Source organism: Lontra canadensis, unplaced genomic scaffold (genome assembly GCF_010015895.1).
Source record: "Lontra canadensis isolate GAN:19392208 unplaced genomic scaffold, GSC_riverotter_1.0 scaffold17, whole genome shotgun sequence".
Lineage (NCBI taxonomy): Eukaryota > Metazoa > Chordata > Mammalia > Carnivora > Mustelidae > Lontra > Lontra canadensis.
In genome coordinates, this window is record NW_022631011.1 from 11549313 (window position 1) to 11576685 (window position 27373).

At 41.4% G+C, this 27373-nt stretch overlaps 1 protein-coding gene across 2 annotated transcripts in view; it reads right to left on the reverse strand.

Annotated features, from left to right (window-relative positions):
* The window catches only part of MAPRE2 (microtubule associated protein RP/EB family member 2), a 157250-nt gene that overhangs the window by 100823 nt on the left and 29054 nt on the right, over positions 1 to 27373 (reverse strand). The gene's annotated exons all lie outside the window — the stretch shown is intronic.

Consider the following 27373-nt stretch of genomic DNA (forward strand, 5'->3'; position numbering starts at 1 on the left):
TGCTAAGGAGCTTGACCTTAATTCTGAAGGTGTTTTAGAACCATGAAGTACTTTAGGGAGAGAAATTAATGGTGAAATTTGCTTATTGCCAAGGTCTGATGCCAGTAGTGTGGAGAATATATCAGAGAAGTCTAAAATGAGTTAGTGATGAAGGCCTAAATTCAAACAGTGGCCAAGGGGCTGTAGAAGAAAGCACGGATCTGAGTTCTGAGGGTCTAATGATTAGGATTTTTTGACTAACTGGATGTAGGCACCATCATTAATGGAGGTTATGGGTGGGTGGTGGAGAAAGACATTTCAAATGAATCCCAAGTTTATGGCTTGGGTGACCAAGTGAATAATGGTATCATTTATCAAGCTAGGAAATACAGATTGAATTGCCCTTCTGGAAGAAAGGTTCTCAATGTGTTTGAACATTAAAAAAAAGTACTTCTAGAATATCTGAGTGGTGAGAATGAGCAGTTACTGGGCTTCACACATAGTAGGTGTTCATTAAGTATTTGTTGACTAAGGGAATATATGGGTCCTTGAATTTATTTGTTATGTTTGACTTGGAGATACATAGGATTTGAAGGAAATTATCTCACACGTGATAATTGAAGTGGTGGGTGTTGGTGCCCTCAGAGAGAAAGAGAAAGCTTTCCATGGAACTCTTTAGAAGCTTAGGGAAACAAAACAAGCCTGCAAAGAACGACTGAGGAGGGTTTTTGCCTGGTGGGGCAAATCAAAGAATAGTTTCGCTCTGCCCAAGGGACGAACAAGTTTCAGAGAGAAAGTCTCTCAGGACAAATGTCATAAAGTTTGAATCATATAAGGGCAGAGGACGGTTTCCTGGATTTAGTGACGTGTTCTCAAATATATTTTTTAAGAGGCTGGATTTCAGATCAGATCCCATCAATTATTTCTGAAGAAAATAAATAAATTATTCAAGTAGGGAGAACTGAAATTCTCTGCAAAATCACTCATATTCCGACTCATCGAAGATCTTTGAGGAAGGAGGAGATATTAAATCAAGGTTCATATACAGTATTGGCAACTACCTAGAAAAAGTATTTACACTTATTGCACTGGGAAAAAAAGTTCCCAGCAATATCCCTTCAATATGTTCATTAATGAGCACCTGTTAGGCACCAGATGAACTGACCCTTCTTCTGAGCTCCCGTTCTAGTGGGCCTATTGACCACCCCCCCCCACACTATTGGTTTTCAAATATTTAAAATGCATGTTTGGAGAGCAGGATTGCTTGGAGAGCAGACCCAGAGGACACAGAACTATGAGAACAACAAGGAAAAAAGGGAAACCATCAGAAGTCTCAACACACAGGTCCACTCAAGGAGGACGGAACTGGGTACCAATACAGATTCTAATTTTCAGACTTCCTAGACTATAGCACAATCACATTTCTCTGGAGACTTCAGTCAGTGAGCACCACCAAAGTCACTGTCTCTCTATTGCTCGAACATGTGAAGTTCATCTAGGACAGGGATTTTGTATTGTCTTGGATTTGAGAAATCCAAGAGATGATAGCAGAGAAGATATGAAATCATTAGCCAGGAATGGCTGTTAATCCTGATTCCATTCCAGAAGCCCCTGCTCATCACAAATGCCTTTCCAGGTGAAAACGTGTTCACTGAAGCTGATAATCGCTGCTGTCAAAGGCATTCACAGCTGTCACACCACTTTGGATGGGGGCTTCTGTAGATTGTTATCACCTCCGATTGCAGACAGGATTCCACTTAGCAGTCGCACTGTTGCCCTGAGAAAAGTAATTTCTCCCATGTGTATGTTCTAGGACATTTTCCAGTACAGAATGGCAGGGACAGGTTATCAATCAAGAGCTTAAAATATGCCCCACACCCAAAATGATAGCAGTGGAATGAATATACAATTGGCCAGCCAGTGGTGCTGGCTCTGACATTGCACTGGTGGCATAGAAATGTATTTGGGATTGGCTCTTGTCTTTTTCACTGCTTTTAACCCCAAGACATAGCAGATTTTATTAGCTCTTTCTTTAGATCTTATGAGAATTTTAGGATATGTAGTTGTCTCCTGGTTTTCCGGAATAAAATTTTACTTAAAAATTGGTGAATTTTCCCCCAACATGAAGCCCCTTCAAGGCCAACCTAAAAGGTATGCTCATCTGTGATTGACTTTTGAAATTACCTATCCTTGTAGATTACTTATCAGCCATATTTATAGCTACGCTACTATTTTCATGCAGAATTTTGCAAGGGTCCTCCCTATCTGCTAGTAAAATAGCAAGGTTTCTGTAATGTCATGACACAGGACATGCCACTGCCCAAGATGTCTCTGTGTGCTGGAGTTTTCTAATTGGCTTTTCCTTGGATTTTTCTCAAGCTTGGACTTAATTTTGTGGAATAATTCATAGGACATGATGGGAATGCAATTTAAAAACATGCAGGGCGTTAGGATTTCTGTAATCATTCAATCAAACCTGTGCAGTATGAGGTTTCAGTGTATTAAATAAGAATGTGCTTTTGAATTATACCAGCTGGCTGAATTTAAGAGCCTTAAATATGTTTTCCATAAAAATACAATGTGATGAATGTTAATTGAAGAATGTATTAAGTATCACAGAAATATAGAAAATACAGCAACCATGCCTGGGGAAACAGGAAAAGCTTCACCAAGGCAGTGATGTTTGTATCAGGGCTCAGTCATTCAATAAATATTTATAAAGCACCTACAATGTGCCAGGAACAATGCTAAGCACTGGCAATATAGAAATTGACAAAACAGAGAAAAGATGCCCTGGCCTCGTGGAACTTAGCACTAGAACGAGTGTGTACATCATGGGATAGAGGAGCAGTTGGAAGAGAGGAGTTCAGGAAGGTTAAAGAGGGACCAGAATGTACAGGGCTCTGAATGGCCGTTGTAGAGTTTGCCTTAACACCAAAGTTAGAAACCTTTTATTTGTAGAAGTGTTAGCAACATCTGCTGACAAAGATGTGGAATTTTAACAATGACAACAATAGCAATAGCAACACCTAACATTTATTCAATCCTTTTTGATGGGCCAAGTGCTATGCTTTAATCGAGTGGGTATATGAACTTATAAGGAACGATTTTAAATCACCCTTGTCAGAGGAGGTAACTGGCTAAAAATAACTTCGCCTGATCACCAGCCAGGAAGCCGCAGAGCTGGGCAGGAACATACCTGCCAGGTGTCCATCGTCATTCTTACTAACAACAGCCTGCCTTCTAAAACCTGGGTGTGAGAATGCAGAATCTAAGGTTGGGGAATAGCAGGGATGAGACATCAGACATCAGAAGTTCGTGGAGGTAAGAGACTGTAGACTGCCGCCCTGAAGGCAATTAATTCAGTCTAGGGAGCAAGGAGGTAAAGCCAGGAAAAGACTGAAGGCAGGGGCAACCAGGAAGGGAAGGGAAGCTGTTACAGAAGAGCACTATTCGTGGAATTAAGGGATTAGAAGAAGTGAAGAGATAGGAATCGAAAATTATGGTTAAGGAAAAGATGGGGGGGTGTCTTTTCTTACCCTTATTGATAGTAATTAACTTTTGATAATAATTAACTATTGATAGTAATTACCTTTTTTTCCTGAATAAACTATCAATGCCTTTTTCTAAAAACTTTTTTTTTTTTAAGATTTTATTTATTTATTTGACAGACAGAGATCACAAGCAGGCAAAGAGGCAGACGGGGCCGGGGGTGGGGGGTGTTACGGGAAGCAGGCTCCCTGCCGAGCAGAGAGCCCGATGTGGGGTTTGATCCCAGGACCCTGGGATCATAACCTGAGCCGAAGGCAGAGGCCCTAACCCACTGAGCCACCCAGGCACCCCTCAATGCCCATTTCTTTGCTATCTTCTGGAGGGGAGAGAAGATCATGGGCTTTTCTTTCTTTTTTTTTTTTTTTTGGTACTTATTTCCGAAGTTAAAATCTGCTTTCATTTTCACTACGCCAAGATTGTTGTAATTCAACCATCCAGCTAGAGACATGCCTATCTGAGAGCTCTTAACGGAAATGTGTCTGAGCCCAAGCTCATGAAATTCTTTCATTTCCTTCCCCTATTTTATTTCCATGTTTAAATTGAGCACATCTTATTGAACTGACTGGGTAGGACAACTGAAAAAGGATAAAAGGCATCTTGGGCTCAACTGGGTAGCAAGAGAAATGAAGAGATTGTGGGTACCATTAACAAACAATCTTTGGAAGGCACGAAAGCTTTCAAGAGAGGATTTCCTTAGGGCTCCCAAAAGTCAACTAACCTGTTTGGTTTTATTTCTGACTTTGATATTAAGAAGTTCAAACTGAGTGAAGGGACTCACTAACATAAATGTGAAGCCAGGAGGCAGGGTACGTGAGTGGTGAAGAGAGTAGTTCTAACAGGTACCAGGGGCCTTCAGAGTTTCAGAGCCGCCCAGAACTCAGGCCACCAATGGCAAACAGAGACATGGGGAGGGTGGGTCTTCTAGAGCCTGGGGCTTCTCTGTAAAGTCTGGTGTACATGGCACCAGAGCTGTGGCTCATTGATGTCTCCTCTACAGTGTGTAAGGGGAACATGAGGCTAACAGCTGGGAAGCAGTGTGAGTAATGGAAGAGAAATTCCCCAATTTCTGACCTCATCCAAATAAAATTTTTTAAGAAGAAAATTAAAGAAGCTAGTTCATTAAAAAAAAATAAGCAACTGGAAATCATGAAGACTAAGTTTCTATCAGAAATGGTTTAATTAGAGGGGCGCCTGGGTGGCTCAGTGGGTTAAGCCGCTGCCTTCAGCTCAGGTCATGATCTCAGAGTCCTAGGATCGAGCCCCGCATTGGGCGCTCTGCTCAGCAGGGAGCCTGCTTCCTCCTCTCTCTCTGCCTGCCTCTCTGCCTGCTTGTGATCTCTCTCTGTCAAATAAATAAATAAAATCTTTAAAAAAAGAAATGGTTTAATTAGAGCCTATACTTTGTTTATTCGAGACCTTAAAAGCCAAGTACTTTACCTTCAAGTTCTCAATTCATATTCACTGAATATCTACAGAACATGAAGTGTCCACCTACAGAGTAAGAGCACATGAAGACAAAGAGTCACCTTCAACTAGCTTCCATTTAATTTATATCCGAAGTTATCAGATTCTTAGGAAATACAAAAGGATCTTATTCTCAACAACATATGGAAAGCCACAAGAATTTAATAGTCAGCTGATAGAACTACAATCAATTCTTGGGACTAGCTCTCCTACACCGCCTGCCTCTCCTACCCTCCCCCAAACCCCTAATTCCAGTCTTCAGGGAGGATCCCCCCAGCCTTCAAGGATGCAATGGGATCATTATAAACAAGAAGCAATGGCATGTCTAGTGAATTTTTATTATTTGTGTCTTTCCATCCTGCTGGGAACTACTCCTTCAAACCTTGTGATTCTAGTAGAGTTTGCCAATTACAATATTCCATCTTCCTGGCCCTAAGGATTGATTGAGTTAGCCCTATGATCAAGCTGTTTAGAATATTTCTCTAGCATTTAAAAAAATATTAAAGCTGTAGTGTGTGTGTGTGTGTGTGTGCGCGCGTGCGCGTATGCGCCCATGTGCTTGTGGGGGGGGCAGAGATGATACCCTCCTTACTGAAGATAACACTTCAGAATTGAGAAAATAATATAAATTGTGGGGCAGAAATAAAAAGCATCCAAATCAGAAGGAAGTAAAATTGTCACTATTTCCAGATGATAGGATATTGCATAGAAACCCCATCCTGACTCCAAGAAAAACCTGTTAGAATAAGTAAATTCAGTAAGGTTGCAGGGTACAAAATTAATTTAAAGAGCCAATTGCATTTCTATATAGTAATCAACTATCAGAAAGAGAAATTAATCTCATTTACAATGGCGTAACAAAGAATAAAATACCTAGGAGTAAATTTAACCAAGGAGGTGAAAGACCTATACACTGAAAACTGTAAAACACTGATAAAAGAAACTGAAGACACAAATAGGTATTCCATGTTCATGGATAATATTGTTAAAATGTTAATACTGTCCAAAGCAATCTACAGATGTGATGAAATCCCTATCAAAGCTCCAATGGCATTTTTTTCAAACAAAAAACAATCCTAACATTTGTATGGTATCATGAAAGATCCAGAATAGACAAAGCAAGCTTTTTTTTTTTTTTAAGATTTTATTTATTTGACAGACAGAGATCACAAGTAGGCAGAGAGGCAGGCAGAGAGAGGAGGAAGCAGGCTCCATGCTGAGCAGAGAGCCCTATGTGAGGCTCGATCCCAGGACCCTGGGATTATGACCTGAGCTAAAGGCAGAGGCTTTAACCCACTGACCCAGCCCCTAGACAAAGCAATCTTAAGGACGAAGCTGGAGGCATCACCCTTCCTGAAGTCAAACTATATTGTAAAATGGCACTAATAAAAAAAAGAATGGCACTGCCACAAAAACAGACACATAGATCAATGGAATGAATAGAGAGCCCAGAAATAAAACTATATATGTATACATAGGATTTTTTTTTTTTAAGATTCACTTATTTATTTTAGCAGGTGTGCACTGAGGGGGTGGGGAAATGAAGGGAGGCAGAGGGAAAGAAACTCAAGCAGACTCTCTGCCTAGCACAGAGTCCCATGTGGGGATCTATCCCACAACCCCGAGATCATGACCTGAGACAAAATCAGCAGTAGGCCACTTTACCAACCGAGCCACCCAGGCGCCTCTATAAGATTAATTTATGACAAATGAGGCAAGAATATACAATGGGGAAAGTACAGTCTCTTCAATAAATGGTGCTGGGAAAACTGGACAGCTACACACACTAGAATGAAACTGGACCCCTCCTTCACACCATATAGAAAAATGCATAATAGATTCCAGACTTAAATGTAAGACATAAACCTTTAAACTCCTGAAGGAAACATAGGGGTTAAGCTCCTTGAAGTCAATCTGACAATTATTTGAATTTGACACCAAAGCAAAAGCAACAAAAGCAAAAACAAATAGTGGGACTATCAAACTAAAATCTCCTATATAGCAAAGGAAACCATCAACAAAATGAAAAGGCAACCCATAAATACGAGAAAGTATTTGCAAGTCATACTCAGTAAGGGGTTAATATCCAAAATATATAAAGAACTCATATAACTAAATAGCAAAAATCAATTATTTAAAAAATGGAGAGGAACTAAAGAGACATTTTCCCCAAAATGACGTACAAATGGCCAATGGATACCTGTATAGGAGCTCAGCATCACTAATTATGAAGGAAATGCAAATCAAAACCACAATGAGGTATTACCTCACACCTCTTAGAATGGCTGGTATCAATAAGATGAGAAATAAGTGTTGGCAAGGATGTGGAGCAAAGGGAATCTTTGTCCCCTATTGATGAGAATGTACATTGGTATAGCTGCTCTGGAAAATAGTACAGAGTTTCCTCAACACACAAAAAACAGAAGTACCTTATAATCCAGCGATTCTATTACTGGGTTGTTAATGGGAAGGAAATGAAACTACTAACTGAATAAATATCTGCACCCCTATATCCACAGCAGCATTATTTACAATGGCTAAGACATGGAAGCAACCTAAAATGTCCACAGACAGGTGAATGGATAAGGAAAACGTGGTACACACCGCCCCCCCCCCCCGCCAAAAGTGGAATATTATTCAGCCATAACAAATTGAGATGTATTGCCATTTGGGACAACATGGATGGACCTTGAGGGCATTATGCAAAGCAAAGGGAAGTCAGACAGAGAAAGACAAATACCATATGATCTTACTTGTATGTGGAATCTAAAAAAACCAACCAACCACAAATCCAAGGTACAGAAGAGTGGGAGGTAAGTAAAATAGGTGAAGGGAGCCCAAAGGTACAAAGTTCCAGCTATAAAATAAACAAGTCCTGAGGACATAATGTACAACATGGTGACAACATAACATTGTATTGCACCTTTGAAAGTTCAGGAATTAGACCTTAAAAGTTCTCATTTTCAAAAAGAAAAAAAAACAACAACCCAGTTGTAACTGTGCTGATAGATATGAACTATTGTGATCATTGTGATCATTTCCAATATATACAAATACCAAATCATTGTATTGCACATCCAAAACTAGTACAGGGTTATGTGTCAATTAATCTCAATTTTAAAAAAGAAAATATAGTATAATTGTATAGTTACTGTATTTTGCAAGGAGAAGTAGAAAGAGGTCATAGTTTAGATTAATACCCTCAAATTTTAATCTGGATGCTGGTCCTTAAAAGTTGAGTGAGCTTGACAAATAACTTCTTTTAGCCTCAGCTACTTTATCCGTAAAATGGGGTATACTAACATTCTCAGGGTAATACTTTGAGATAGAAAGCTAGTTCTTGCTTGATCTACTGAGGCTGTAATGGTTTACCTTTTCCCTTTAGAGGTTTGATCTAGTTCTTCTCCCCGTGAATTTAGGCAGGACTTGTGGTAGCTCTGAAGCACAGATTTTGAGCAATAGATTTTATTGGCATAAAAATTACATCAATTAGCTCCTAGCCTAGAATTTACAATGACTAGCAGCTTCTGCCTTTGTCTCTTGGAAGCCAGTGTCCCTGTAAGATGTTCAACTCTTCTCCATCACCATGCTCTGGGAAGTACAAGCCATGTGGAGAGGCCCCAGAAGAAGAGAACATGGGGAGGAGGAGGGAAGGAGGAGTGATAGGGAGCAGTGGTGAACCCACAGACTTCCAAGGCCATGACTGAAGAAACATCATCCTGCCCCAGCTACCACAGAGGATAGTGACCCACTATGTGGATTGGAGACAAACTGCCTACCCAAGACCTTCCTGAGTTCCTGATGCACAAAACCTGGAGCTTTAACAAATTAGTCGTTTTAAGTTTAGGATTTTGGGGATCATCTGTTACACAGTAATACAGATAACACCAACGCCCTATTGGATCTCTATTGCTGTGTAAGGAATCACTCCAAAACTTAGTGGGTTACAACAGCAGTCATGTTATTATTGTTTATTCTGCGGGCTGACTAGACACAGTAGGTGGTTGTCACTTATGATCTCTCATGCAGTTGTGATTAGAAGGATGGGTGACCACTGGTCATCTCAGTGGCTTCCTCAGCCTCACAACTGGTGGTCGATATTGCTTTTTGGTTGGGACCTCAGCTGGAGCTCTGGGGGAACACCGACACACACCTCTCCCCATGGCTGGGCTCCCTCACAAAATGGCGGCTGGATGCCAAGCAGGATCATCCTCAAGAACAGGCAGAAGAGCATGGGGTTTCAGAATCTACTCTTGGAAGTCCCAAAGCATAACTTGCCAGTCATGGTAACCCAGATTCAAGAAGGGATATTGATTCCATCAGAATCATAAATAAATCATAAATCAAAAACTCCCCATTTCTTCTACACAGGGTCATTAAAGAATTAAAGAATGAAAGAAAGAAAGAAGAAAAAAAAAAACACAGTGCTCAAGTACTGAGTTTCGAAATAGCCTTAAAGCCCATGGCATGGAGAATAACCTGAAGAAAAATTTGTGAGCCTCAAAAGTCTTATTTTCAAGTATCAAAGGCTTAAGATCCTTGAATGATTCAGAACTTAAAGTTCATGCTATAAATCACAATATCAGATTACGAGTTAGAGACCTTTGAGGTAGGAGGCTGGTGCATGTCCCTGAGAAGGGTTCCTGCCCTCTCTCCTATTCCCAGGCATGACTCAAGTCGATTTGGGAATCTGCAAGCAGAGGGAACCAGTCCTTGGCCTTCTGTCTGGAACCCTCAGGGATGGGCAAAGCCACAGAGCTTTCCAAATCACCACAACACAGGAAACAAGAGGGGACAGATGTCAGTGAATGGCTTAGCAGGATATGGATTTTTCTGCAGAGAAGCCAAATACTTCTGGGGAGGGAGAACCTACCTGGCCCAAGTGATAGTGACAGAAACATCAGCAGAAATTAGATGACCAAGCACGTTTCCCTGAGGGAAAGTTGCCCTCAGTGCAACTCGAAAAATCGGATCTCCATTCAGGTTTCCAGAAGCACCTTGTAAAAATGTGGTGTGGTGTCTACAGTCACCACCGCACTCCCTGACTTACTGAATAAGCAGACCGGAGGCAGAGGCAGAAATCAGGGCGGCGCCATTGCTTTGGATGAGGCACAGAGCATTTAATGAGGAAGCTTCTCCCTTACTTGGCTCCCCATGCTTTGTCCCCTCTCCTGCTGGAACTGGACCCATACCCAGCACTTGGTTTTGACGCCTCAGAATCTTTGCCCCACCCCCACCCCGTCTCTCTGATTTGGTCACTGTATCTGTTCGTTTCACTTTGAGACATGAAACCTAAGACACCTGGGTCCCTCCTTTTCTTTGGCCACTCCCACACCCCACTGCCCACCTACTACCTCATGCCTAGATTATGAGACTCGAGAGATTTCCTCGATTCCTTACACTTATTTCTCAAGGCTTCTGACCTGTCACCCCAAGAGCTATCTTTCGTCCCTTCTTTTTCAAAGGTCTTCACTGGTTTCCTATCACTTTTAGGATAAACATTCAACGTTTTACTTTGGATAGGGAAGTGCCCTAATATAACCTAACCAACCTGACAAACATATCCTTCACCATATATAGGAACCTCTCAATCTGGCATGCTAGTTCTGGTTACCTATTAACCTGGCATGCTAGTTCTTCCTCTGGGACTCAGCATGAGGAAAGACTTCCTCCTCATGTAGTAAGCGGAGAGAAGAGCCTATAAATATTTCTATTTTGAATCCTTCTCATGTATTCTTGGAGAGCTGGATGCTTCCCTACCATTATTGCATTGGGCTAGATTCAGGCCTGCTAGATCTCTCCGCGATCTTTTTGAAAAGAACTTCAGCCTGCCTCACAGTAAACCCAGGAAGAGGACAGCAACTCAGGTCAAATGAATTATGATATAAATGTAACCGTATCTGAGTCATCCTCTCCTTAGAGTCCCTGTCCATCCAGAACATTCAGGACGCAGAGAGACAGCCAGGACCATTCATCCACTATCTCATCTTCACAACCGCACTGACTGATCCGATTGCATCATCAAAGTCAGAATCCGGGTTTTCAGCCAATTAAAACATCAGCTTAAAAATTCATAGGCAAGTCTGGCGTGGAAGAAGAAATAAGGAAACCTAGTGTTGCTCTTTCCTAGATTCAAAGTTCTGCAGAGGGGGAGTCCTGAGGCGTGGAACGACACGTCCCAAAAAATGTTTCTCTGGCTGGTCACTTACATTGGGACACAACCAGCCGAGCCGCAGCCTGGCATCCTGCACTCAAAACTCGAGGTAAAGTAAATCATCCCACAAGTGGTCTCCTCCCACATTCGCATTACTTGAGAAGTGTTCCTGAAGTCTGGACATCACTCTGTGGAGCTGAGCCAATAAACTTCACAGCAGTTATGAAACAGCTGCAAATCCATGCTTAGGTCATGCTTGGTGCAAATACTATATAAAGGACACATTCACATTGAGAAAAGCGACATGGCTTTGCTAGTGCCAGGCAAGCTGAGCAGTCTGATTGGGCTGAGATGACGGACGAACCCCATTTGGGGGTTGTTTCCTCATTAGACGATTCTAGGATGCATAGCTACCCTGCACTACTTTTCAGATTTTATTTTCTCCAATCCCCCTCCCCAGGCCAAAAAATAATTTACTGCCCTGTTCTAAATCTATCACTTTAGCCATTCAGGACATGGCAGGCAAGAAGCCAACCACAAACCACAACAAAAACAATCTGTCTGACCTTCCCGAGCTTCTTCACACCGACTTTACCTGGCAAAACACAATGCCCTCCAGCAAGGGGAGATGTTGCCATCCACCGTATTGCATTTACTGAAAAGATCTTTCTCTGATTACCTTGAATATCAGTCAGGCAAAGGTGAGAGCCAAGTTTTTTTTTTTCTGTGTGATTTTACACCTAATTGTCAGTCTCTGCAAGAAATGGAAAGCTCCGTGAGATTTTGGATTCTGGTCCAAAGAGCTTTATCAATTTTATTAATCTCAAGATGGTTTCCATTCCTAAAGTTATGCAGTTCTAGGAACTGAAGCAGATTTGTGTAAAACGCTTTGTTCTACTGCAGCCGGAAAAAGGTGGCATTTCAGTGGGAAGGCCTTCAGCAAAGAATTGCAGCAGATAATCCGTGAGTGAGGAAGGGTGTCAGGCTGTGAATAAGGAGGAGGGGGACCTGCAGAGTTCATAGTTTAGAAAGGCTTTGAAAAGAACTCTATTCCTCCCAGCTTCCACTTAAGTGCTTAAAAAACTTGTTGTAAATACGATAAAGTAAATAGGATCACGCCCAGGAAATTGCTAAAATCCCAGCTCAAGGTAGCAGAGGAGGATTAGAAGCTCAACTGAAAACTCAAATATTCAGAGCCCCCGAGCATCAAGAGCTTCTAATGCAGTAAAACCTGGCCTCTTTCCCTCCAGCCACAAATCCAATCACTCCAAGAAAGAGAGCCAGCATCCACTGCTGCTAACCTGAACCATGATTCTTTGTTGATCGGAGAGTTTTGATCAAACACAAGCGCTATTTAGCTGATACTTTCCTGTGGTCCCTGGTGGTTCCAGAGTGTGATGCATTTGACACTTAGGATTAAAAAAAAAATGTTTGGATTATCCCATTATGACAAATAGTTGACCATAGGGCTTATCACCTATATTTTATTACATTAAGTATAAATAAAACAAAATAGTATCACTTAATAAAATGGCCATATTTTCATTTCTGGACCAGCCTAGAGAAATACTACTGGATAAGGAACAGCAAGGCAGCAGCAAGTTTAACAAGTATATTATCCCAGGGGGCATTCGGTCCATAGCTTCAGTTCAGATTAACCGTCAAGGAGTCTAAAAATATCATACATCTTTGCTTTATTCCCTTAAAACAAAACAAAAAACCAGGGGCGCCTGGGTGGCTCAGTGGGTTAAAGCCTCTGCCTTCGGCTCAGATCATGATCCCAGAGTCCTAGGATTGAGCCCCACATCAGGCTCTCTGCTCAGCAGGGAGCCTGCTTCCTCCTCTCCCCCTCTGCCTGCCTGTCTGCCTACTTGAGATCTCGGTCTGTCAAATAAATAAAATCTTAAAAAAAAAAAACCATACTGTTCAATTATCTACTGAACCACCAATCCTACCCATTCTTCTCCAATTGCCCCTCAGTTTTTCTTTGTTTCCCTAATGTCACCTGAGCTACAGGCAAATGTGAAAACTTCTAAAAGTCCATCTGTGCTCTCCTTTCAATCCTCTCAACATAGGGGACTATTTGTAATTTATGGACTAAGCAGAAGAATGTGAAGACATACAGAATGCCTAATATTAAAAGCAAACATCTCTTACTACTTTCCCTTACCCCGATCCCATTTTAAGTAATTTATCTGTTTGAACTACTTCTGTTCAATTCTGTTTAATTCTTCTGCAGTTACAATTGTAGCTCTAAAAAGTCAGGGTTTTGTTTTTTTTTTTTTTAAAGATTTTATTTACTTATTTGACAGAGAGCGAGTGAGCAAGAGAGAGCAAAAGAGCATAAGCAGGGGAGCCGCAGGCAGAGAAAGAGGAAGAAGCAGACTCCCTACTGAGTAAGGAATCCAATGTGGGACTCGATCCCAGGACCCTGGGGTCATGACCTGAGCTGAAGGTAGATGCTTAACTGACTGAGCCACCCAGGTGCCCCCAGTATGGTCTATTCTTAGTGTATCAACACAATATTTTCTACTATGAAAGAAATTGAACACTTCCATTGCTTCTTTCCCCTCTCAATTATTGTTAATATTTTGAATTATTCCAGCAATTACCATTATGACTTTTAAGCACCATTTTTTTAAACCTATTTTTAAGATTTTATTTATTAGACAGAGAGAGATCACAAGTAGGCAGCGAGGCAGTGAGAGAGAGAGGGGGAAGCAGGCTCCCTGCTGAGCAGAAAGCCCAACGTGGGGCTCAATCCCAGGACTCTGAGACCATGATCTGAGCCAAAGGCAGAGGCTTAACCCACTGAGCCACCCAGGTGCCCCTTAAGCACCATTCTTAAAATCTTATTTTTGACTCATTCCAAGGAACATGACTTATCAACTCTCCATTTTAGGTCTCTTCACGAACTTTCCTGCTTTTAATTTGCATGACTTTACCATTAGGTCTGCTTTATCCTTCATATTTACATTATGTTCTATGACTGTATTTAAGGCTTCCTTGTTTTGACTGTAAATTGCTTCTAAACTTGAAGTCTAATAAATGGCACTTATGATTAGGTCATTTCTTCTTTCCAAAACACAAGTGGTGTCACCTTTCATTGGGAAAGAAATATAATCTCATTACCTCTTGCAATCCGAAGAATATTCTAACAAAACCATCAAGGTCAAATAGATTATCTTTCCACAAGTCATTAATTGTCCAAAAGCATGCCTTATTTGAAGCTGAAGTTGAATCTTACCATATTCATGTATTTGACCTATCTGCATCTACATAGTTTTTCCCAGAGATTTTAACTATTTTTTTCCCTGAGAGAAGAAACCTGTAACTATCTTTGTATGATAAAGGACACTCAGATTTGAACTCTAAATTTATAGCAGAATGACTTTTTTCTACAAGACCTTCCTCATGGAACCCACTAATTTAGGCCAATTGCTTTACTATTGTTGCTGGCATCTTGATGTTTCTTAAAGTTGGACTCCTCTAGTAGTTCCATAGTTTTGGGTGTTTTATTAACATTTATCTATTTCTGTCCTGTTTTCCTAGACTATCTTCAAGTTGTTTGAGAAGAGGGGTAAAGTTTTCAAGACTTCAGGTCAGGAAATTCCTACCTGCTTTCATACTTTGTTGATAGTTGGGGTGATTCAGAATTATAGCTCCCAAATCCATTCCCTCAGAGCTTTGAAAGCCTGGTTCTCTGGTCTCCCAGCTTCTAACATTATGTACCAAAGTTTACACCATTCAGGTCATCACTTGAGTTGGTTATCTTCTCATGGTCTAACTTTCCACACCAGAAACTCTAAGATGTCCTGTATCCTGGGTAAAGGCTTGGCCTCTTTTAATCTGAATCTTTAGGCCTTTCTGATTTGTTTTTTCCTTTAAAGGCTTGAACTGTGTTGGAACTTCTAGACCACGCTTTCAGATCTCAGTATTTTTCATCTTTTTTTTTTTTTTGCTTTAGACTCTAGAATACTCTGTCTACATTCTAACTCTTTCCTTTGATTTTTAATTCGCAAGAATTAAAAATTTCTAAGCTCGTCTTATCCATGGCAACTTTTTTTTTTTTTTTTTAAAGCAAATGGGTAGTGGAGTTTGAGGAATGCAGTACTTTTCATTCTAAGGATAAATTTTTTCTTCTATTCTCAGAATTATTTCATCTGGATTATAATAATTCTTTGAATTATTTCAACTGGATGTTTTCCCCATATTTTTGTCTTAAAATTTTTTTTAATTGGCAATATAATCCTACCCCCTTTTCATGTTCTAGAAGTGTGTCAATTTCTAGTACTTACTCCTGTTTCCAGAACTGCCATAAATTTCTTTTTAAATTGTTATTTCAACAGATGATCTGGAGAGAACAGAAGCAAAGCTTGGTTTTTGGAGACTATCATCTTAGAATTCAATGTTTCTAGGGACCCCTGGGTGGTTCAGAGGGTTAAGCATCTGCCTTGGGCTCGGGTCATGATCCCAGGGTCCTGGGACCGAGTCCTGCATTGGGCTCCCTGTTCAGCGGGGAGCTGGCTTCTCCCTGCTTGTGTGCTTGCACTTCCTCTCTCCCTGACAAATAAAATCTGTAAAAAGAGAATTCAGTGTTTCTCAATTATTTGCATCGTGTTCAGTATTTTCCACTGTTTAAATACAAAGTGCAGACAAATTACTTGGTATTTGGGACTCAGAACTACTTGATCCTAATTTAGCTTTCTCTCTTAATCCTCCAGTAATCACATTAAAGAATCCATCATCCCCTCCTACCCTCCTTGAGATGGTTAATGGTGTTCCTATTACCTCTGACTGATATCTAGAATGGGCTTTTTCCTCCTCCTTAATCCTTATTTTGCAAAAGTAGGCTCAGCTCAAAGTCCACCTCTTCTGAAGCCTTTATGGCCATCCTTAAGATAGCCAAAATTTTGTAATATTTAAAGCCATTTATTGAATTCTGTCCAAGTGAACTGTTCTTTGTGCCAGAAATGTCACTTTTTTCAACCACAATTCTCTACCATTTTTACTCTGAAATCCAAAATAATTTTACTTAAATGGAATTACATTTAAAAGCAAATGCTTGGGGCGCCTGGGTGGCTCAGTGGGTTAAAGCCTCTGACTTAGGCTCAGGTCATGATCCCAGGGTCCTGGGATCGAGCCCTGAATCAGGCTCTCCGCTCAGCGGGAAGCCTGCTTCTCTTCCTCTCTCTCTCTGCCTACTTGTGATCTCTGTCAAATAAATAAATTAAATTAAAAAAAAGCAAATGCTTCATATTTTGCTATCTCCCATACAATAAAATATTGAAGTTTTGATGAGAGGAAGCTTTGGACAGAAGACATGAATAGACATTTTACCAAAGAGGACACACAGATGGCCAACAGATACACGAAAAGATGCTCAACATCACTCATCAGGGGAATACAAATCAAAATTACAGTGACATATCACTTCACACCTGTCAGAATGGCTGAAATCAATAACACAAAGAACAACAGCTGTTGGCAAGAATGTGGCGAAAGGGGAGCCCTCTTTCACTGTTTGTGGGAATGCAAACTGGCATAGCTACTCTGAAAAACAGTATGGAAGTTCCTGAAAACGTTAAAAATTAAATTTCCCTATAATGCAGCAATTGCACTACTAGGTACTGACCCAAAGGATACAAAAATACTGAAGGGATACGTGTACCTCGATGTTTATAGCAACATTATCTACAATAACCAAATTATGGAAAGAGCCCAAATGTCCAATGACTGTTGACTAAAGAAGATGTGATATACACACAATGGAGTACTACTCAGCCATAAAAATGAAATCTTGCCATTTGCAATGACACGGACGGAGCTAGAGAATATTATGTTGAACGAAATAAGTCAAATACCATAGGATTTCATTCATATGTGGGATTTAAAGAAGAAAAGATTATGGGGAAGGGAAAAAGAGGGAAACCAAGAAACAGACTCTTAACTATAGAGACCTGATGGTTACCAGGAAAGCGGGGGGGCGGGGGGGGGGGGGTTGGAGGATGGGGAAACAGGTAGGTGATGGGGATTAAGGAGGGTACTTGTTGCGATGAGCACTGGATATTGTGTGGAAGTGTTGAATCACCAAATTGTATACCTGAAACAATATTATACTGTGTAAACTGGAATTTAAATAACTTTAAGGAAACAAAAACAAAAACAACAACAAAAAATTAGATAGTGTGCCTGAGTTAGGCAATTTCTTAAATTTTGTTTTGAGCAGGAAGCAATAGTGATAGGATACTCTTATTTCAAGACATCTTTCTAGAAGAATGGTTATCCTGCTTGGAGGCAATAATGACCTCATACAACATTCTAAGCACTCAAATCTTATTTTTTGACAAACCAAGTGAAGTTTTTCTCTAAGCTGGGCACTGGAAAATGATACTAATGGTTCAGTCCAGCTTGTAAGCCACAGCAATGTTGTGTGAGTGGCATTACCTCACACAAGTCTGAACTGTATCCCTCCCCAAGAGCAAAAAATATAGTTGGAAAGCCAAGAATCCCATGAGAGAAACTCTGTAGGTATTATGTAGACTAGTCATTGCCTTGAAAAATCATAACTGAACACATCAGCATTTTGAACCATCTTGGTCCAGTAAAGGACTAACACCATACTTCAAAGCAAGAGTATGAAGTATTGGAAAATAAAGAATCCTCATTACCTAGAATCTAGTTCTCTAGGGAGGCACTGAGGTTCATCTTGACCTTTCCTAGTCTTATTCCCCAACGTAGTTTGATGTTAACCTGATAATCCCTGATGCATTTGAATTGTTTTCTTGAACTGAAACTGGACTAACTTTAGAACAGAAGCAAACACGTCTGTGCATGTAGCTTAAGCAGAATGATATTTTAGGTAAATGAAAACCTGTCAGCCCCAGTACGAGCCGCTGAACAACCTCATGTCAAGGTAGTTTTATAGATTATGCTGAATTCAAGAAGCATAAATTAAGTGCCTAATGTCTAGGGCGGACATGAGAATTAAAATAGAATGCATCATCTACTTTTCTTTAAGAATATCATGTTTTGGAAAAATTACATGGGGAAAAAACTTAAAATCTAAGGTAATACCCTCTCTGGAATTCCCTAGTACAATAATTATTCTCAGGGCATTGTGGAAACACACAGGTAGGAGACCTCCAGTCAGGGGTATTTCACCAGTTAGGATCTGTAAGTTTAAAACTTACCAAACTTCACTTTGAAACAGACTCTGTAAATCAAACAATAGCAGGTTGGGATAATAATAGGATGTCAATATCATAGACTATTCTAAGGACCTTAACACTATAATCATGAATAAATGTGGCAGCATGGAAAACCTGTGACATAAAAGGAAATTAAAAAGCAGTCTACTGACGTATGGCCAAGGTATTGTTCCAACTATGTGAAATTACATGAATGAGGACTAGAAGGAAAAGAAAAATAAATTGTTAGAATTATGGGTGATTTGCTTTTCATGATTTCTACTATTATTTTCAATAATGGAAATTTTGGAAATCTTACAGAAATAGAACATTATAGCTAAGACATTGGAGAAGGAAGGCAGGAAGCCCTGGAACTCTGGGAGACAATTGATTCATCTGCTGTATTTCTCATGAGATCCGTCAGAAGGATACATAATTACCAAGTAGCTTGACTTTTGCCTAGATGGCAGCTAAGATGATGGTATAGCTCTGTTCCTTGAGTAATTTTAATTCAAATGATTGACTGTACATCTTCTATGACACAAGTAATTGTATTTCCACATAACCTATGATCGACAAAACTCAAATGGTGGGAGGTGAGGAGGGCAGGCAAGCAGGCAGAGGAGGAATACAGGTACAACTTCCGAGATAATCAGAATTAAAGAGATGCACCAAGAATCTGTCGTTTGCCTCCTATAACCTCTTTTCCACCTCCAATCCTACCCTGAAGTTCCCAGCCGTGAATACTGCTTATGGAAATAGCTTTGGGTTCATAACTGCTTGGGTACTAATCTTGCCCCTATTACTTACTAGCGAGGGGCCCTGAACAAGTTTGTAAGCTCTCAAATGCATTTAGGACAAGCATAAACAAAATTTCACAGAGGGCATATAAAGACAACCAATTTCAGGTAAGACATCCTATGTGAAGTCGCTCTCAGAGTGCTTATGCACAGTAGCCTTTAAATAAAGTTTGTTTTCTCCTTAGATTTTTCTTCTCTGTCAATAGGACTCTGGTATTTAGGGGTTAGACTGTTTGGGTAAACTGAAGGTGAATCCATCCTGGCTGTAGGTGGTTTTCAGATCTTACTCCCTCCCCCCGTTATTCACTCTCACACAGACCAGAATCCCTAGGCTGTAACTGACCTGATGGCAGAACGAGGCCAGGCCAGACTTGTCTGGACATCAAAGACCAGAGTGAGTTTCCTGGGTTGGCTCTATTTGTAAGCTGTATTTAAAATTTCAGTTTTAGGGGCACCTGGGGGGCTCAGTCGGTTAAGCTTCTGCCTTCGGCTCAGGTCATGATCCCAGGATCCTGGGATCGAGCCCCTCATCAGGCTCTCTGCTCAGCAGGGAGCCTGCTTCCCCCTCTCTCTGTGCCAGCCTCTCTGCCTACTTGTGATCTCTGTCTGTCAAATAAATAAAATCTTTTAAAAAAATAAAATAAAATTTCAGTTCTACCTAATCTGGCTTCTAGAGCTGGCTGCCTAAGGCAGTAGCCACTGTTCACATTGAGATTAAAGACTTAAAATGCATAGGAAACCTTCACAGTCCCATTTCCAATACTCGGTGGGTACCTGGCTACCGACTATCAGATTAAGTGGCAAAGATCTAGAACATCATCATTGCAGGACGTTTAGAAACCCGCGTTCAAGCTCTGAGGGTATCAGTGGGAACAAGACGTAGCCTTTAGGTGGTGCCCCTCATCTTCGTGACTTTTCATCACTCGGACCGGAAACACTAACTCAGACGGTGACGGGGGCAGAAGAAATACTTGATTAAGGGCCTCAATATACACAAGTATTCCAGACGCCAGCCTAGGGGACAACAATAGCATTCTTTTCCACATGCCACAGCCCACTTGTAATGTGATAAGGTAGGTCAACCTCAGAGTAATCTTAGTGACATTTTTCTAGCAAAATGAGTATTACTTAACCAAGTCCTGGTACTCCACACAGAAGGCTGAAGTCTCTCTAGATCCATCCATATTTTTGCAAATAGAATTAGTGGAGGGCCATCTTGTACACCTGAAACTAATATAGTACTGTACAGTTAACTATACTGGAATTAAATAAAAGCAGTTGGAGGGGGAGACGAACCACGAGAGACTGTGGACTCTGAGGAACTAACTGAGGGTTTTGGAGGAGAGGGGAGTGGGAGGTTGGCTGAGCCCAGTGGTGGGTATTAAGGAGGGCACAGATTGCGTGGAGCACTGGGTGTGGTACATAAACAATGAATTCTGGAACACTGAAAAGAAATTAAAAAAAAAAAAAGCAGAAATCTCCAATTAAGATACACAACATTAAAGGTTTGCTAAGCAACTGGCAGTTTTATTTCTGTGCAACAGAGTAGTTATACGAGAGGCAATCCAAGTTTGTGAATGGAGGGGGAGGGGACACGGAACTTCTCCAAATGTTCAGTTTCACTTTTAATTCATCCACTCAATTGTTCGCACAGGCTTGTCCCTAATAATCTACTCTGTCAACAGGGGGCCATCGTGAGTTAGCATCCTTGCAGTAACCGCAAAAAAGTCTGAAACCAAAACAATTCGCAGCCCCCCTCACATCTGGCACCTACAAACTTTCAAACAAAGCATTAACCCGTTTTTAATGTATTGTCCTCATGATCAATTTTCTAGTTTCTCCCAAAAAGGAGCTCTGAGGAAGTTTTCACCTGCTCAGGTGCATGTGCCTCATTTGGACTGCTGAGCCACGCTGGGGGATAAAGCACTCTGCCTCCAAGACTGGCACAACTGTAAGTCCATGGGCCACCCCCCACACTGAGTGGGTGTCAGGGCTTCCAGATCACCCCTCTGCTTCCCTAGTCAGCACTCAGTCACTCGGCATACATCAGACATTTTAATACTCTGTTACATCTCTGATCTTTCCACCTTCTCTGAGCAGATGTTACTGCTTCTGACTTCAGAGTGTACTGAAGCCATTAGACAAGATTTTAAGTTTCCCACCTCCAAACCTATACATTTGCCTACAAGGTAGCCAGCCATCTTATTCTTTCTTGCTTGCTGCCACGAGAAGGTGGATTCCTGGCCAGTGGCCTCCTGCCTTCTTGAAGCCCTGCTCTGTGACTTTCTAGCAGACTTTTCGTGCCTCTCTGCTTGGCTCCTTCCTGGCGTCAATGAACTGTGCAGTCCCTCTTCCTCCCCAAAAGTTCCCCTTTCTCTCCTCTTCCTTACGGTCAAATATCTTCAGGCTTATCTAAACCTACCCTCTCCACTTGCCCTGGACTCTGATTTGGATTCTAGTTTGACCAGGCCATTGAAATTAACTTCACCAAGATTATCAACTTACCTCTTCGTTGCTGAAAATCAAGAGGCACTTTTTAGTTATCATCTTAACCTTTGCAGAGCATTTGGACGTATCAACCCCCTTTGCTCGTTCCTGAAACGCTCTTTTCCTTGGGCATCCATGACAGCATACACAAGTGGTCTTCCTCCTGTGTGTTTGGCTAATCAGCCTCTCTCATTGTAGGAAACACACAGAACATAAATGTCACCAATTTCACCATTTATGTGTACAGGTCACTGGTATTAACATGGACACTCGTGTACAACCAGCATCAGTGTTCATCTCCAGGATGATTTTCATCTTATAAAACTAAAACTATACCCACTGAATAACTCACCCCATCTCCTTCTCCCCAGCCCCTGAAAACCACCATCCTACTTTCTCCTCCCATGAATTTTATTCTCGGTATCTCATAAGTGGAACCATACAGTATTACTTTCTGTGATGGACATTTCCTTTAACATGAGGTCTCCAAGTTTCATCCATGCTGTAGCATGTAACCAAGTTTTCTTTAAGGCACAAGAATATTTCATCCTATGTATATACAATGCTTTAGCTCATTCCTTCATCTGTTGATGGGCACTTGGGTTGCTTCTATCTTTTGCCTACTGTCAATATTGCGGCTATGAAAATGGGTGTATTCTTTCTCTTAGTCTAATTCTTAAATATTGCTGATCTTGGACGCTCTACTCTATTTGGGCAATTTTACCTACACTCTCAGCTTACTGCTTACCTACTAGTGACTCCCATGGCTGTATTTGTGGTTTATTTTCTCTTTTGGGGTTCAGACTCCAAAGCCCCACATACATCATCCTTTTAGCTGTCACAGGCACCCTACACTCAATACATTCAATACTACGCTTTGGGTTCTTGCCGTCACACTTGTAATGTTCTGTTACCCTGGGTTTCCGGTCTTGGCAAGCAGTACCACCAAACCTCCCACTTACACCAGGCACGTGGGCATCATCCCACGTGTGCCAACCACAACACTGCCACTGGCAGAAGTTCCAGGGAGCCCACTCAGCTCCATGGTCCCCAGGTGACTATTTCTCACTTCGGCATCCCAGATGGGAGTCCCTGAGGGTCACTCTGTGCTCCAGCAAAGACCTCTCTTCATGGGTCTCTTCTACATCAAACAGCAACCACTCACTCTGCAGTCCCTAGAGCTGACTTTATTTTTCTTCACAGCACTGACATGGCGCTTACCGCACAGCAAACACTCAAGGCACCTGTCCACTGAGTTAACCCCTGGCCTCTCCCTTACCGGGTCCCATCTAGCTCACCTTCTAATTGGTATTCGAGTCCACGTACCTCTCTACCCCAGCTGTCACCTCCTTAGCCAGATGCTGGGCATCTTTCACTTTCTCTTGTCATTGCATCCCCTCCTCGTCACTGTCCACACAGCTGCCAGGGGAACCATTTTAAGCCATGAAACTGGTGGTTTCCCCGCTCTGCTTCCAGCACTTCAACTGGCACTTGCAAGATACCCCCGAAGGTGTTCACCAGCCTGGCAAGGCCCCTCCTCATCGGTCTCTCCAGCCTTGTCTCTCACACCTCCTGGGACGCTGCAGCTCCTTACTGAGCCTCTTTCAATGGAGCCGATATGCCAGATGCTTCCCTTATTTCCTTTCCAGGTCTTTGAGGAGACTGCACACTTTCTGCCTAGACAATCCTCCCTTTTCTCCCGTCCCCTTCTCAACAACTGCTGGCTCCTCCTTTTCCTTCAGGTCTTACAGGAGAGGTCCCTGCCTCTTGGAAGCCTCGTGGGACCTCCTTGAGCCAGCTGTGGCTTTGTTCTCACTGCTAGGGGCTCCCATGGCATCCTGGACTTGTCCTACCGTGGTGCTCAGCATGGATTGCCCACTCTGTGAGTGTTCCCTACGGTGGGCCATAGCACCACCACGGTGGAGACCCTGACTTTCTGGCCTGAAATGGACCCTCTGTCACTTGCACAGTGATGGGGGCCATGGTCAAGGCTTAGTATTTCATAGTTTTAAAAAATTGGCCTAAGACCTTTCAAACATCCAGGTAAGTAGGAAAAAAACCTGTACAACAGCATAACATACACTCATACTCACCGTTTAGATTTCTAAACGGTGAATATTTAGCTATATTTTCTTCATTGAGTCATCTCTGTATTTGACATTTTAGAGTAAACACCAGAAAATTCTGAAATCTTACCGACACATCAACAGACCATATGAAATAAGCTACTGAAGGGTAAAGACCATGAACGAAAACCTCTAAACTCCCACTTAAGCATAGGTAAGTGAAATTCAGAAATGGGAATATTAAGTTCTAGACCAGATACTTTTATAAATGTGTTCTCATTTCATCGTTTAATGCTCATGAGTTTTAGAGGGAACCCTCCTTAAATCAATGAAAGGAACCCTGTAAAAGCCTGTAGCTCTAGGACAGAAGGAGCAAGAAAGACACTTGCCGAGTGCCCGTGTGTATCTGACACTTACACTACCTCCAATTATTCTTACAACAAACTCAACACGTAAAAACTCAGTGCAGCCAAGTAATTCGCCCAGATCCTAAAGGAGGAAAATGGCAGATGTAGGAATCTGTTTCACACTTCTACTACTCATCTACTCCTTGCAGTTTAGCTTTTTCATTTAGAAGTTAAAATTTAAGATTTGTTCATGGTGGTCTGAATTGGGTGAAAATACATGTTGCTTCTCCACTCACGTAAAGAAAAAATGTGTGGGCTAAATTCTCGTTTTTGCTCTTATTACAGGGTCAATTACAGCAGTGAGCACAGAACAAGCAGGAAGGGAGACCGAAGCCAGGGTCTGGTGCCATGGCTTGTTCTCCCAACAGCTGGCAGTTGGCTAATCCCTCAATTCTCCTTAACCAACAACGTTCATCTTTACAATGGGTCAGTTGGATTAGATTGAGGCTCCTTCCAGCTGTTTGAAAAACAACATACAAATGAAATTCTTGGTGATTTGCTTCAGTCGTCACGGGATCAGGGCCAGGATGTGGGTCTTGTCTTAGTGATTCCAACCCTAGCTCTGGACTGCTCAGTGAAGAGACTCATTTGGGGCAGGGGAGAGGAGAGCTGGAAATATAGGCCAATTTTAATTCGAACATTGGTCAGCCAATTAGAATAACCTTCAAACTTACAGAAGCCCATCTCCCACAGATTCTGATAGGACAGCTAATGAGCAAGACTGTATCGAAGGAAGAGCCATGAAAGTCTCCTCTTCGAAAGAGGACTCTGGCTTCATCCCTATCCCCATGCATTCTCTGCTAGGCAAGCTATCCGACTCAGCAGACATTTTATTTTTTTAAAGCAGTCAATTACATTAGATGCTAAGCTATAAGAACGGTCTTGTTTACCTTTACAACCCTAGCTTTTAGCATGGTGTCCAGCACATATAGTCAGCTATCAGTACATGTTCATGGAATGAACAGCAAATCTCACCACCTAAATGTTCCAATCCAACCCATCTCCAAGGTTCAGCTCAGATGCCATCTCTAACCGCCAGAATCCCGATGTATTTTTCTGTATCTCTCCTATGGTGTATCTCATTTTGTATACAGTTATAGATATCATATATATCTACTTTAGTTTCCCAGTAAGGTCAAACTCAGACAGAAGCTATCTTCTGCTTAGCATGGAAACCTTACAATGCATAGTTCAGAGCAGGCACTTAAAATTTGTGGAAAAAGCCTATCATTTAAAAAAAAAAAAAGATTTTATTTATTTGACAGAGAGAGACATAGCGAGAGAGGGAACATAAGCAGGGGGAGTAGGAGAGGGAGAAGCAGGCCTCCCACAGAGCAGGGAGCCCAATGTGGAGCTTGATCCCAGAACTCTGGGATCATGGACTGGAGCCAAAGGCAGATGCCTAACGACTGAGCCACCCAGGCGCCCCAAGCCTATCATTTTTATATATACACACACCAAAGCAAATAGCACACTTCTTTATATATATGAGACACTCTAAGTATTACTGAATTAAATGCTATTTCTGATCAAGTTGTGGTGAGGCTAGTCTTCTCAAATTACAAATGTTTGTGAAGGACTCCAAACCATTTGGGAAGAAATATGGTAAACTAGATTAAAAGTCCTAAGAATGGTCATATCTCTGAATAATCCACTTCTGGGATTTTGTACTAAGGAAAGAGACCAAAAAAAAAAAAAAAAAAACCACAAAAAAACAAAAAAACGAAATTAGATGGAGTCAAAACAACAAGAAAACTGGAGGATATTAGGACACACAGATACAATAATACTGTTCTATTCTAACAATAGTTCTGAAGATTCTTGAAAGAGGTTTTTGACTAATGCTAAGTGAAACACCAAGTTTACATCCAGGATAGAAAAACAGGAATACTTGCGAGCAAAGCAAATATACAAGAGACCAAACAGTTATTTTGGGATGGTGTTATAGGTCATTTTTTTCTTTCCAAACTTTCCTTTAAATGTACCATTTTTATAATAAAAATTTGCTCTAGCCAACATTCATCTTTCCTTCATGTGGCTATATTTTCCATAAACAGTTATTTAGTGAGGACCAAAGCATAAAATTAAATTGTCTACTAAATAGCTATTGCTTCAGGATTTAACTTTAGGATGCAAGCGCGGTCTCAAAGTGCAGCTGTTCTAGGTCACGAGATACAAGGCACAAGCCTGGTGCGCAGAGTACAGAAACAGACTCGGATATGAAGCCAATGGCCAGTCTCCGTCAAGGATGCCCAGGAACCACACCTCTGAGATTAGTCACCGAAGCAACTATCAACGGTCTCAGAAACTGGGATTAAGTAAGGAGGCTGAGACCTAGAAAGGATAGGGAGACAAAGGAGAGGATTTAAAGATGGCTGTCTTCTTGGTAAGGGGAGAGGAAATGGTGGAGAATTGGCCTGCCAACCAAAAGTCACCTACTACCTGTCTCTGTAAATAAAGCTTTACTGGAACACAGCCAAGCCCATTCATTTATGTATTCTCTACGGTGACTGTCACACTAGAGGGAGTTGAATAGTCGTGACAGACTGTATGGCCCGCTAAGCAGAAAATATTCATGACGTGGCCCTTTACAGAAAAGGGAGCATTTATTCTGTCTCCTAGATCTAAGGAGAATTAGAAACACACACCATTTTTGGCTATTGGGCCACCTTTTTCTATTACTTTTTCTTTGAACAAACCAGCCTAGAATGTAGGCAACCATAGAATTTATCGTCCAAATGGAGATACTTTGGAAGGTGAAAAGGGGTACTAATGAGACTATATTCCAAGACCATGGAAGTAAACCAGGACCATTCCAGACACGTAAGTCCCCTACCAGAAGGGCTAGTGGCACAAGAGCACGTTTCCAAGAGCACTCAAGGTCTGCTTCTAGGTGTACGAAGCAAGCCTAGGTGACTCTCTTTGGTGCTTTCTATTTTAACTGCCCTTAGATGTCTTTCTGGATCCCTCTGTCCCACCTCTGGTCTCTGAAAAGTCCAGTCAGGGTTCAGGATCTCCACTTTCATTACAGCAAAAGGAGCGAAGTTTACTCATCCCATTTAGATAAATTATTCCGAATCAATACAAGTAAGTATTTTATACCTGCAAGTTTCCCCTCCTTAAAAAGCTTTTTTTTTTTTTTTTTTAGAATTTTAGCTTTCTCTTCTCAATTTAAAACTGACCATTAGTCATTGCATTTATCACCACAAAATCCCAAACCAAATATAGTATATTATCCATTGATTTGAGCTTTTAATATGGACACCCTAAAGAA